The sequence below is a fragment of the Typopeltis vanoorti genome, chromosome 9 (genome assembly GCF_054136105.1).
Source record: "Typopeltis vanoorti isolate ZY-2024b chromosome 9, IOZ_Tvanoo_1.0, whole genome shotgun sequence".
Taxonomy (NCBI): Eukaryota; Metazoa; Arthropoda; class Arachnida; order Uropygi; family Thelyphonidae; genus Typopeltis; species Typopeltis vanoorti.
Window position 1 is genome coordinate 102,163,837 of NC_143557.1, and position 12,388 is coordinate 102,176,224.

Below are 12,388 nucleotides of genomic sequence, written 5' to 3' on the forward strand. Positions count from 1 at the left end.
TCCCCAAGAAATCCAGGTGACCAGATCTGTGCACAGTGGTCTAAATGAGATCTTATTATGTCTTATAATGGACAATCACTTCCTTATCCCCACTTGTCAGTGTGTTCTTCAATAACCATGTAATTTGATGTGAAGTTTTGGCAACCTTTGCAATATGCCCTCGAAACTTGTGTTCTCTGTCCATAATAACTCCGAAGTCGCTAGCCTCATCAACTTCTTGCAGTTCAGTCCCATGAATATAGTAACAAGCATGTGATCTCATACTTCTGAAGTGCATCGCCTTATACTTGGCCTCATTAAGCTGGCAGCCATTTAGTTTAGCCCAAACCCTCAGCCTATTTAAGTTATCCTACAAGATTCCACATCATCTGAATTAACTATCGCTCTTTCCAGTTTTGCATCATCATCAGCAAACAAGTGGATATCTCCTTTTAAAGTATTCCCAATATCATAGATGTACAGATTAAAGAGTAGAGCACCAAGCACTGAGCTCTGAGGCACACCACGTGTCACCTGCCTTCTACTAGACGTCGCTCCACCATAAACCACTCTTTAATATATGTCTACTAGCCGCTCTCTAATCCAAATCACTAGCCTCTGATCCATACCCAATTTATGCAACAGAGTTCCATGACTTTGTTACTTCATTATAGAAAGTGAGCAAATTGATAAGGCAAGATCTACCCTTCACAAAACCATATTATCCCTTATAAAGTATCATATTTCTGTCCACCCAATTGTGAATTCAAATTTGTATCAATTTTTCCAGAACCTTAAACACCGCTCCTGATATACTGATTGGGCTATAATTTGCTACCTCAGTGCTGGAGCGTCCCTTATGCAGTGGAATAATTTTCCCCTCTTTCCACTCAATCGGATTTTACCAGAACTGAGGATTAAATTTAACAGCCAAGTTAGAGGAGGTGCTAATAATATATTTGAAAGAACAATAAAAAAAATAAATTATTATTATTATTATTGTTTTTTTTTTTTATCTAGCAGGATTAAAAAACCAGTACTCGAGGATCTGAAAGGAGACCACGACAATACCCCAATATACTTGTCCGAATACCTAACGCCATATTACCAGAAAATATTCTACCAAGCAAAGAAGGTAAAAACAGAAAACAATTACCAGTTTATATGGATAAGAGACAGCAAAATATTCCTAAGAAAGACACAAGACGCAAAACGAATCGAAATAAAATCCGTAGACGACCTCAACAGGCTGCCCCATTGAAAGGAATATGGACAACTCGTAAAGAAGGAACAGCACACCAACCAACATGAATGCAGACCATCAAGCAGACGTAATCACCCCGGAATATGATAAATGCCACATTCTGAAATCAATAACAGAATGGAAACAACTGACAATCCCCAAAAAAGGACTATCTATTCTCCACATCAACATCAGAAGCATTCAAAAATACTGGCTGACCCTGCAAGCTTATCGGAAGGAAGATATAGACGACATAGACATTTTAATACTGACTGAAGTATCCACGACAAACGGAGGCATCCACCTACCAAATGCCACACTTCCAACAACACAAACACTGCAGACAAACAAAACGAGGCGGTAGTATAATAATATTTACCAAACATAAACTAGAAGTAACAGAAACAAACTATAAATTAGAATACGCAGAAAACATATGCATCGAAATTAAAAACACCAAACAAGAAAACTCCCTGATATTAAACGCAATATACAGACCACCCAACTTAAGCACCACAAAATTCCTAGAAGAACTAAACAAATGGCTTTCAACCACGGAAATAGGCACCTCAGAATACTTGATGATAATAGGAGACATTAACATAAACATTAGGAACATAAATAACAACACAGAACAATACCTAGACCTATTATCGGCATATAACATAACCTCATCCATACAGTCGTATACACGAGAAGAGATAGTCGGAAACACAACAACCTCATCCTGCATCGATCATATAAATATAAGGGCCCTTCCAAACAGCCACACAGCAGCCATCATAACATGCAAACTGACAGACCATTATTTCACAGCATTACAGTTATACACTGAACTAGAACCCATAAAAATCACTGAGACTACAAAACAGTATTATAGCATTCTAAACGAAACAATAGTAAACGATGATATCAGAAAAACAGACTGGACGCAGATAGCATCTTTAGACTCTGCTGAAGCTGTATATAATAATCTTAAACTTGCATTTAACAAAATATATAACAAAGCATTAACAAAAATAAAAAAAACCGTCCCCAAACGAAACAAAATCCATGGATAACAGATAACATACTAACAGACATACAAAGAAGAGATTCCTTATGGAAACAACTTAAGAAGTCGCCGAACAATATCGCATTAAAAGCTGAACACAAAAGAAAACGGAATCTCCTAACAACAGAGACAAGAACGGCAAAAAGAAACTATTACAGCAACAAATTAACAACAGCTAAGAATGACATAAAGGAAACCTGGCACCTGATTAATGAAATGCTGGACAATATACACAGGACCACTGCCTCAGGAACAATAAAACACATCTTTGCCTGCGACCACAAATTCCTCAAACAATTGGCAAACAAATTTAATCAGCACTTCGTGAGCTCTGTCCACAATTCAACAAATTAACCCTAACAAAGTACCGGGGATAGACTAGTTCAGACCAAAAGACATCAAGAAACACTCAACCAACCTACTTCCAGTTATACAAACACTGTTAAATAAAATATTCGAAACGGGACACACACCTGAAACACTGAAGACTGCATTAATCACACCCATACACAAACATGGAAAAAGAAACATTATAAGTAATTACTGACCCATCGCCACGTTGCTTGTAATCAACCAAATCATGGAGCGCATCGTGCATCAGAAACTCACCACATACGTTGAAAAATTTCAAATCATACCAAAACACAATATGGGATTCAAAAAACCAAAGGAAAGGCAACACTCCTGGAAGATCTTAGAAATCTAATAAACGTTGCATTGGATAAAAACAGAATAACACTAGTAGTATTCATTGACCTAACAAAAGCATTTGACTCACTAACTCACAAAACCTTGCTAACGAAGCTAACGCATATCGGAATTGGAGGTCGTCTACTCCAGTGGTTTAAAGCATACATGAAAAATAGAAAGCACACCACACGTATAGGATCAGCATAGAGCAAAGAGGTACATGCAACCTGTGGAGTACGGAAAGGAGCTGTACTATCTCCCATTCTATTTAAAATATACACACACGAATTAAGCCACCTTCCCCTAAAAAGCAAAATCTTCCAGTACGCAGACGACACGGCCATAGTATCCATTCACAACAATGCAAATATATCGCTTACAGAAATATGCAACACGACATCAATGAAATCACTAACTGGTTAACCGAAAACGGCATATATATAAACTCTGGAAAAACAAAGCTAATGGTATTCAAAAACCCCCAAAACCCTGCCCATAGAAACTAAATATCTCACTGTCCAACATTCATCCTCCTATACACAAAGCGCAGAACCTAAAATCACAACCATCACACAGGTGAAAACAACTCGCTATCTCGGACTTCACTTCGATGTGATCAAAGTTGGAATAGCCATACAAACTACCTACATAACAAGCTTAGGATAATAGCAAGTAAACTATACAGGTTAAAAGGAATTACCCCAACCCACATAAAAATACTAATCTATAAAGCATTATGTGAAAAATTTTAAGATATGCAATCGCATCATATGCATTCTGCTCAGACTACAGAATTAACAGGTTGCAATGGTTGCAAGATAAAATGGTAAAACTCATATTCTGGGAACAACCCAAACTTATACAGGAAGCATAGAAAAAACACAAAATATTTAAGGTGAAACACTTATGCCACTACACAGTCATGTTAAAACATTACTACAGCCCAACCTATAGAGTAACTAGAACAACATATCAAATAACAAGACCACAGTCAACAAATTACATAACATATAAGTACAACAATAATCATCGCAAAGCCACCCGAAACTTCTACATACCTGACATGACAAACAAACTGCTGTTCGACAACAGAAAACTAGGAATATACAGAGTTGAAACAGGTGCTATATAAATGTTATAGAGAGAATGAAAATGAGAGCAATTCCTTTCTCTTTCCCCCCACACATGCACACACACACACAAACTATGACAAACCTTCTCTCAAAAACCATCACTACAAGAACACAAAGAAACAAACACACCATGACAAAATCCAACCCTATTTGCAAAAAAAAAAGAAGAAAAAAGTTAAACTGTGATAGCAGTCGAAGTCTTCCAAGCACGTACCAACAAACAGTAAAATTAACACCTGGTTTGTGACCAGTATAGAAACATAACCAAGAAACTACCACCATCTATCATCTATTATCTTCAGATAAGCTCTGCTAAGCTTCGAGGAAGAAAATTATTAACTTGCAAGTATCTATTACTCACAATTGTAATGTGTCATAAATATTATATATATATATATATATATATATATATATTATATATATATATATATATATATATATATATATATATATATATATATATATATATATATATATATATATATATATTATATATATATATATATATATATATATATATATATATATATATATATATATATATATATATATATATATATTATATATATATATATATATATATATATATATATATATTATATATATTATATATAATATATATAAGCTACAACCTCCCAGTCATTCTGTCATATATATACATACATGTATGTATATATATATATATATATTACAGCATCTATGCATGCAATTTGTCTGAGACATAAAAAAATATTATTATTATTATTATTATTCTTATTTTTTTTATTATTATTATTATTATTATTATTATTATGTATATTCTATATTCAAAAATTCTGTATAATCTTTATTGTAAATATTAGAAGAACATGTGTTGTAAATACCTAATACAGAGGCAAAAAAGTATGTTTAAAAATTTTAATTGAAATCCAATGTAGAAAATGCAGCACTTAGTGCTGAATTCTGTAAAATTATAAGTTGCAATGTCACTCAAGATGTTTATTGTATGTGTAAATATTTTAGCAAATCAATAAATATCATATCATTATTTTACTTACCATCTCAGGAAATTGTGGGTATAAGACGTTTCAGATCGAAATAACTATCACCTTCACTAATTTTATTAAAAAGTAGAGAAAAAGTGTACCACGTTTTTACATTAACTTTGTTTAAGTCTTAGTATTGGAAGCCAGAAGTAAACTGAAAACGCTCTATGTTTGATCTATAGAGCAGGGTTTACTGCTTATACAAAAAAATAAAAAATAAAATTACAAAAATATTTAAAAATTAATAAAAATAAAATCTGTTTAGCCCACTCACGGTACTAACGTACCACATGTTTACCAATAATTTTCATGGGTGGGAACAACATAAAAAAAAGGTTTTGGAATGTTTGAATGAAAGATGATTTTCAATTTGGTACACAGGCATTGGTAGTAACGTCTTAAAACCAACATTAGCATTTCTCCTCAAAATCAATCTCAGACGATCTTTAGATCTCTTAGAACCTAATTAAACCGCAGTGTGGTTAGGAATTTAAAACAGAAGCACGAAAACTGTGTCATTCAATTGACACAGTGAGAAGTATTGGAATAGAGAGAAAAGAGAGAGAGAGTTTTGAAAAATTTACTTATAAATGAACTCTTGATCGAAGGAAGTTTTGATGTTTCTTTCTTTCTTTTTTTTTTAACTTCAGCTGAATTCCGTGTTTTATCTGTTCCTAGAATTAAGTATTTTATTGTTTTATTTCAGACACGATATTAAGGCCAATGATTTAAAATCCAATAAATTAAATTAATATGATTTAATTTGATGTATCTAAAATGCTAATCATGGACGTTTCACTACTTTCAGGTTATTCAAAGGAGAGGAGACTTCTGACACGCGCAAGATTATTTCTACAGAACATGGAAGGAATATAAAACTGGGTTTGGAGATATTAATCGTGATTTCTGGTTAGGTATGAATAACAACTACTCATTTACTATCCATTGGCGACTTCTCTAAGTTAGAATCTTTTCCTGTATCAGAATGATCACGTTCCTCATCACAGGTGACTTGATCTGTGATCCGATTCGCCGAGATAACCATTGATTGACTAGAATGAAGACTAATACTTTCTCATTAGCCTTTCTTTATTTACACATTAAACAAAATTTAACCTTAACGTCTTCGTATAGTTAGTAATGTAAGCTTGTTTAATCCCACACTTATTTCTTACAGGTAATGATAAAATACATGCATTGTCGTATCAAGAAGAGAATATAATCAGATTTGATTTGAAAGATTATGACGGTAATTTCACATATGCTGTTTATGATGAGTTTTGGATCGAAAATGAAGAAAACAATTATACCCTTCACGTGCAGTTCTACAATGGAAACGCTGGTACGAAACTTAATTCTTTGTAGTAGTGACAATTTTTTTGTTGGAAAACTTTTCAAATAATTAGTTAGCATTTCGTTTATTAGAACAAAAACATGCAAAATTGCGTATTTTTATTTGAAACATTGCATTTAGTTTGTTTATGACAACTTCGAGCAGAGGTTATCTCTAACATTAGCAATTTCTACCCAATGAACTAAAAGATTACTGTTATGTATGATGTTTGCCTTTATTTCTGATCTATAATTTATTATTTTTTCAGGTGATTCCTTTAGTGAACATAACACATGCAAATTCAGTACCAAAGACAGAGATAACGACATGCATCCAAATAGTAGTTGCTCGCAGGCACTCAATGCAGCCTGGTGGTATTTAAAGTGCCATAGTTCTAATCTCAATGGATTGTTTCTGAAGGGCAAACATTCCAGTTTTGCTAATGGGGTTAACTGGCTTACTTTTAGGGGATATCATCATTCACTTTCCTTCACTGAAATGAAGATTCGCCCTGTAAACTTCAGAATATCAGTGAAAGATATAATCCCTCAGTGAACATTATTATTATTTTTAATAACTATTTTAATTGTTTAATAAGATAAGATTGTTTGTCATGAATTCCCTTTATTTAATATTCAGAAAGAGGGAAATAAGCGATGTTATTACTGTGATCTTTTGTGACATAATGATTTGGTAAAATATTGAATATTATTCAATTATCATTTTCATAGGGATTCACGCTTTCCTACAAATTCTTTAGAAATAAAATTTATATCATGCTATACAAAGAAAGTATCTAGAAATAAACGGAAGTGACCATCTCATAAGAGAAGAATTGCAACTATTACCAGAATAAAATTTGATACAAGGAAATGGAAGTCCCACATCGATGAAGAGGTCTCACTTGAAAAGATTTTGAAAACAAAGATTTTATCTGGGAGTGTGTCAAGAGATTCACAAGAAATTTTATCAGAAAATAATTCCAATAATTAATAATTGTTTATGATTTCAATCCTCTGATACGCTACATTAAGCTGTAGAACGTCACTTGCTTGTACAGTCACAAATTTGGAATGGTTGTGAATTAACGTAGGTAAATATTTTGAAAGTAGCCTCGTTTTTAACTACAAACTGTTAATTTTTATTGGTTCTCATTCCTGTTTCGTAATATTGTATCCTCAAGCATCTTATCTGTTACTTTGTAGTCGATAAAATTTCGGCTACAAAACTGGACTGCTTTTCGTTTATTATTAGGATGAGTTATAACAAAAATAAATAATGAATAAAGTTGCAGAAAAATCAACCAAAGCGACGTTTCGCATACTTCACGTAGCTGAGAATCTGCTTTATAGCATAATATGTTTTCGTATTTTCACATCTAAACATGATTTTCTTCACTGAAAGCTCGCATTATATAACAGTTTTCTATTATCTAAGGATGTCAATAAGGATCGGTACGGAGCATATTTTAGGAAAGAATAATCTGAAGTGTAAAGCATTTAAGTGAGCTCATTACACAGAACATTAAAACCTTTAAAATATTAAAATCATCGGTAAAACAACATTAAAAATATAGCATTAAATTACATACAAGTATTACACGAAACCTTTCCTGCTAAACATTGAAATAGTTCTAGCTTTAAGGTACCATGTATCTAATATTCAAATTACTCAATTAATGGCTGCAATATATATATATATATATATATATATCATTTCTGTGATGAAGGGACTTTATTTTAAATTGACAAGAGACGGTTTTAGTAATAATTTTCTTTATTACATAAACATGAAAAATAATAATGAATTTATCTACAGGCATTTAATTTAGACAATATATAAACATTTTTCATATATTTTATTGATTTAAATTTTATTTAATCACATGGATAAATATTTTAATGGTTGGGATATTTAAGCACTACAGGATTTATGAAATGAAATAAAATAAGAAAAACAGAGTGGGCTGTGGTCAGCAAAACTAAGAATCTGATATGATGCTACTGAATGATGGTTATTTACGTATTGGAGGAAAATTATTCTGCACTCTCATAATATTCTGTGCGTGTCTTGAAGGTTCATGTCTGGAAATTAATACTGATGATGATAACGATATTAATTCTGGAGGAAAACTTTTAATTGCACATAAATTGAGGGGGGAAGTACTACAAAGACGAACATTATTTATTGGTATTCTAGATATTCCAGATTCTTCTGATGCTTTTAAAATGAAGGGCAAGAAGCTATATTTGATGATTGTATTTAATTCCTTGCTATTCCATTTCGATTTCCTGCGGAAATTGACTGCGGCCTATTCATTTCTAACCTGAGGTTCTGCTAGAACCTAAATAAAAAAGAAAGACATTTTAAAATCAGTGGAAGTTTAAAGTTATCCCTAATGAAATATACAAAACTTTGTGTGTTTCGATTCCACAGATGGCTGCAATTATATTTCGAATGGAAACTACAAATATGTAATCATTGAAAACATCCACCTTATCGGAACCAGAATTAGCAGAGATCACTTTCAATTATTTTTGACTTCTGTATCTGAGTCACTAGTTTGCATGAGAGAAACTAAAACTGTTCGCTCTCAAATATTCCTTCGTCGCTGTGAACAAAGATCAGATGCAGTACAATATCTGTACTATATGTTTTGATGAAATCTAGTAAACAAACAATCCTCATTCATAGCTCATTTTGGGGACTTATTAAATATAAATCTTTTGATGGTTTCGAGGAAAAAAAAAGCATAGATTTATATTTAGTAATGTGAAGTCTGCACATAGCTGGGCATCCAAATATTTAAATGCAGGTGGGGATTTACATTATTTAGATACCCAACTTTGAAACCACACAAATGGAAGTTTTGTTTTCAGTTTACTTCAGATTTTCAATACGCATGGCCTTATTCTCTCCCGCAGGGAGGAAATTCACATGTTATTGCCAGTCTTCAAACTTTCAAGAGAAAGGAAAACACCATTTGGTTTATTATTCTTCACATAATAACAAATATTCAATCAACTTTATGTGAATTCTCACAAATACAAAAAATACTAGTTAACTGAGCTATATAAGAAGGTATAACATCAAAGTCATTTCGGAAATTATTCTCATTAACGAAAAGCATACCTGCAGTAGATTGTGCTTGACAAATATCGCACAACGCAGTTATTGCTCCAACAGTACAAAACGGTAACCGATTTGTGCAAACGTCTGCTAGAGACGGCTGGCTTACAAAAATGACTATCAGACAATATCCACCAACTGCATCCAAACTGGAAGGGAAGCCATTGTTCTTTCTCTAACTCGACGACTGGTTTTCAGCAATCGAAAAACGTCGTTTTAAATCATAACATGATCATTACATCATCCACTTGTATCTCAAATGACTGAACCTTTAATGCAATATCATGATCGCATCCTTGTGACGGAACATTGGATGAAATAATAATGACAGTTGTGTTTTGTGGATAGACGAGATGCCGATCATAGAATGAAAATAATTTAGAAATACTTGCTAAGCTTTATGCTAATCCTTCCAATACAGAATCTGTAGTATTTGACGTTTTATGGTAGTATTACTTGAAAACTTTGCTTGTTCATTCTGCATTATCCTATGAATATGTATGCAAATGTTAATGCATGTATAATAAATGAAATGTCATACCTAGAGCTGTATTGCCTTCAAACACAAATTATAATATTCATAACTCCATTTATGTGTGTTAATATAATTTTACCAAACTGTTATTTCACGGCACTCGTTCTATTATTATTATTATGATGATGATGATGATGATTAGCTACTCCATGTAGTCTTTAAAGTCATCGAGGGAGGGAGGCCCTAAATATCATGCCAAGTAATATCCAACAATTGCACAGTATCTATCATACTTTGCTTTCATCTCATTCACAGTCATGGCATCCATAAAAAAACTCCGGCAACCTATTCAACTCTCTCTCTCTCTCTCTCTCTCTCTCTCTCTTTCTCTCTCTCTCTCCAAGCTAAAAACTCTTGTTCTAACACCCTTGCTAACTAAACTCTTGCTCTGTTTCCAGGTATGGTCTCTAGTTCTCCCACCACCACCAGACCTGTTCTAAAACTTTCCTTTGAATTAGTCTTTTAAAAATCCTTCAGTAATTTGTATGTCTGAATCACGTCACTACTTTTTCAATCAGTTTCTGTAACCCACAAATCTTCAACCTGTTCTCGTAAGATTCATTGCATAGACGTGGTCCCTCGCTTCCGGATCCTCTCTACTTCTTCCTCATCGCAAAGAAACTTAGGTGAGAGATATGCACTTAGTAGTCAAGATAGAGTCTTATCAAGATTCGATAAAGAAGAATATACCAACCTACTTGTCTATGCTCGTCAAAGTATTCTTCAGTAATCAAGTGATCTGACGAGCAGCTAGCCACTTTTGCTATGTGTCCCGCCTAAACTTTAAATCATATCCACTAATACTCCCAAGTCTTTGGCTTCGTCAATTTCTTGGAGTAGTACAGTTCCATCAATGTGATGTAAGCTAGTAATCTTTTCACCACAAAATGCAAAACATTATTACACTTTGCCACATTAAACTGACGTTAAACGTATGTTAAAAATTTAACATAATCTATATTAACTATTGCTCTGACCAATTTTGCATAATCCACTTAACAGTGAATAGTTCCTTCCAGATCCTTTCTGATATCAATAATGCAAAACTAAACATTAGCGGTAAAGAACAGAGCTCTGTGGCACATCACTAGCCACTGGCCCTCTTCTGGAGCGTATCCTTGAATGAAATACTCTCTGATATCTCTCCATCAATCAACCTCTTATCCCCCTGACAAACCCTATATCATTCTCATGTGCTGCAGTTTATTGATTATAATTCCATGTGGTATCCAAATGTCAAATGCTTTTGCAAAGTTCAGAAGTATCACTGTAAATCTATCACCTTTATCCAACCCAGCTATCAATGTATTAACAAACGTGAGCACATTACTCAGGCATGATCTCCCTTTCACAAAACCATGTCCCCCCCCCATAAGGTATCCGATTTCCTTCAAAATTACAACAGCACATCAGGAGCTGTTGTCATTTTCGACATCGATTTGGAGTCTCCTTTATGCAATGGAACTATTTTCCAATATTTCTACCTCCTGGGGGACTAACCAGGAGGTGAGCCTTAGATGAAACAATATAGTCCAAGGCACCGACAATTCCCTAGCAATTTCACGTAAAACTCAAGCTGGTATACCATCTACGATAAAATCATATTTTCCATACACTGGTTTATAGAAGCATCCAACTGTATATATATTGTTCTGCTGGCCTCTATCTCACACCAGATAGCCCAGATGTGCTATTTTCACTTGCCTTCAGAAAAAAATTCTCGGGTCGCGATCCTCTGCTTTCATTGAATTCGTTACAGATGGAGTAATTTCTCAGCTGGACTAGAGTGTATCTTGAATCGGAATTCAAAACTCAAGTATACACCCTTTAGTGAATGATTAGGTGCTGATAACTCCGGCATTGTTTCAATTATCGACATTGCCTCCCGCTTAATATCCTTAAGTACCTCTGACATATCTAATTTACTGAGGCTTAACGTCGCTTTATTCTATGCCTTTATTGTTAGATTTGCCAGGAAATCATATCCGAGGTCTTCTGTCTGCATGTTTTCTACTGCTTAATGGAGGGAATTTTGCCTCGTACTAAAGAAACACAAGAGATTAACGATATGACTTTTCTCAACAAAAACAACAATTTATTTCCGATCAGTTATAAACCAAAATGTGCAATAAACTACAGCGATTAATATGAATTACCAAAAATTAGAAAAACACCGTAGTTTACCAGTTTATAGTTAAATATTTATTACAATATATTAAGGATACGAAGTAATTTTATAAACTTGTTTTTTTTACTCCTTCTCCCAA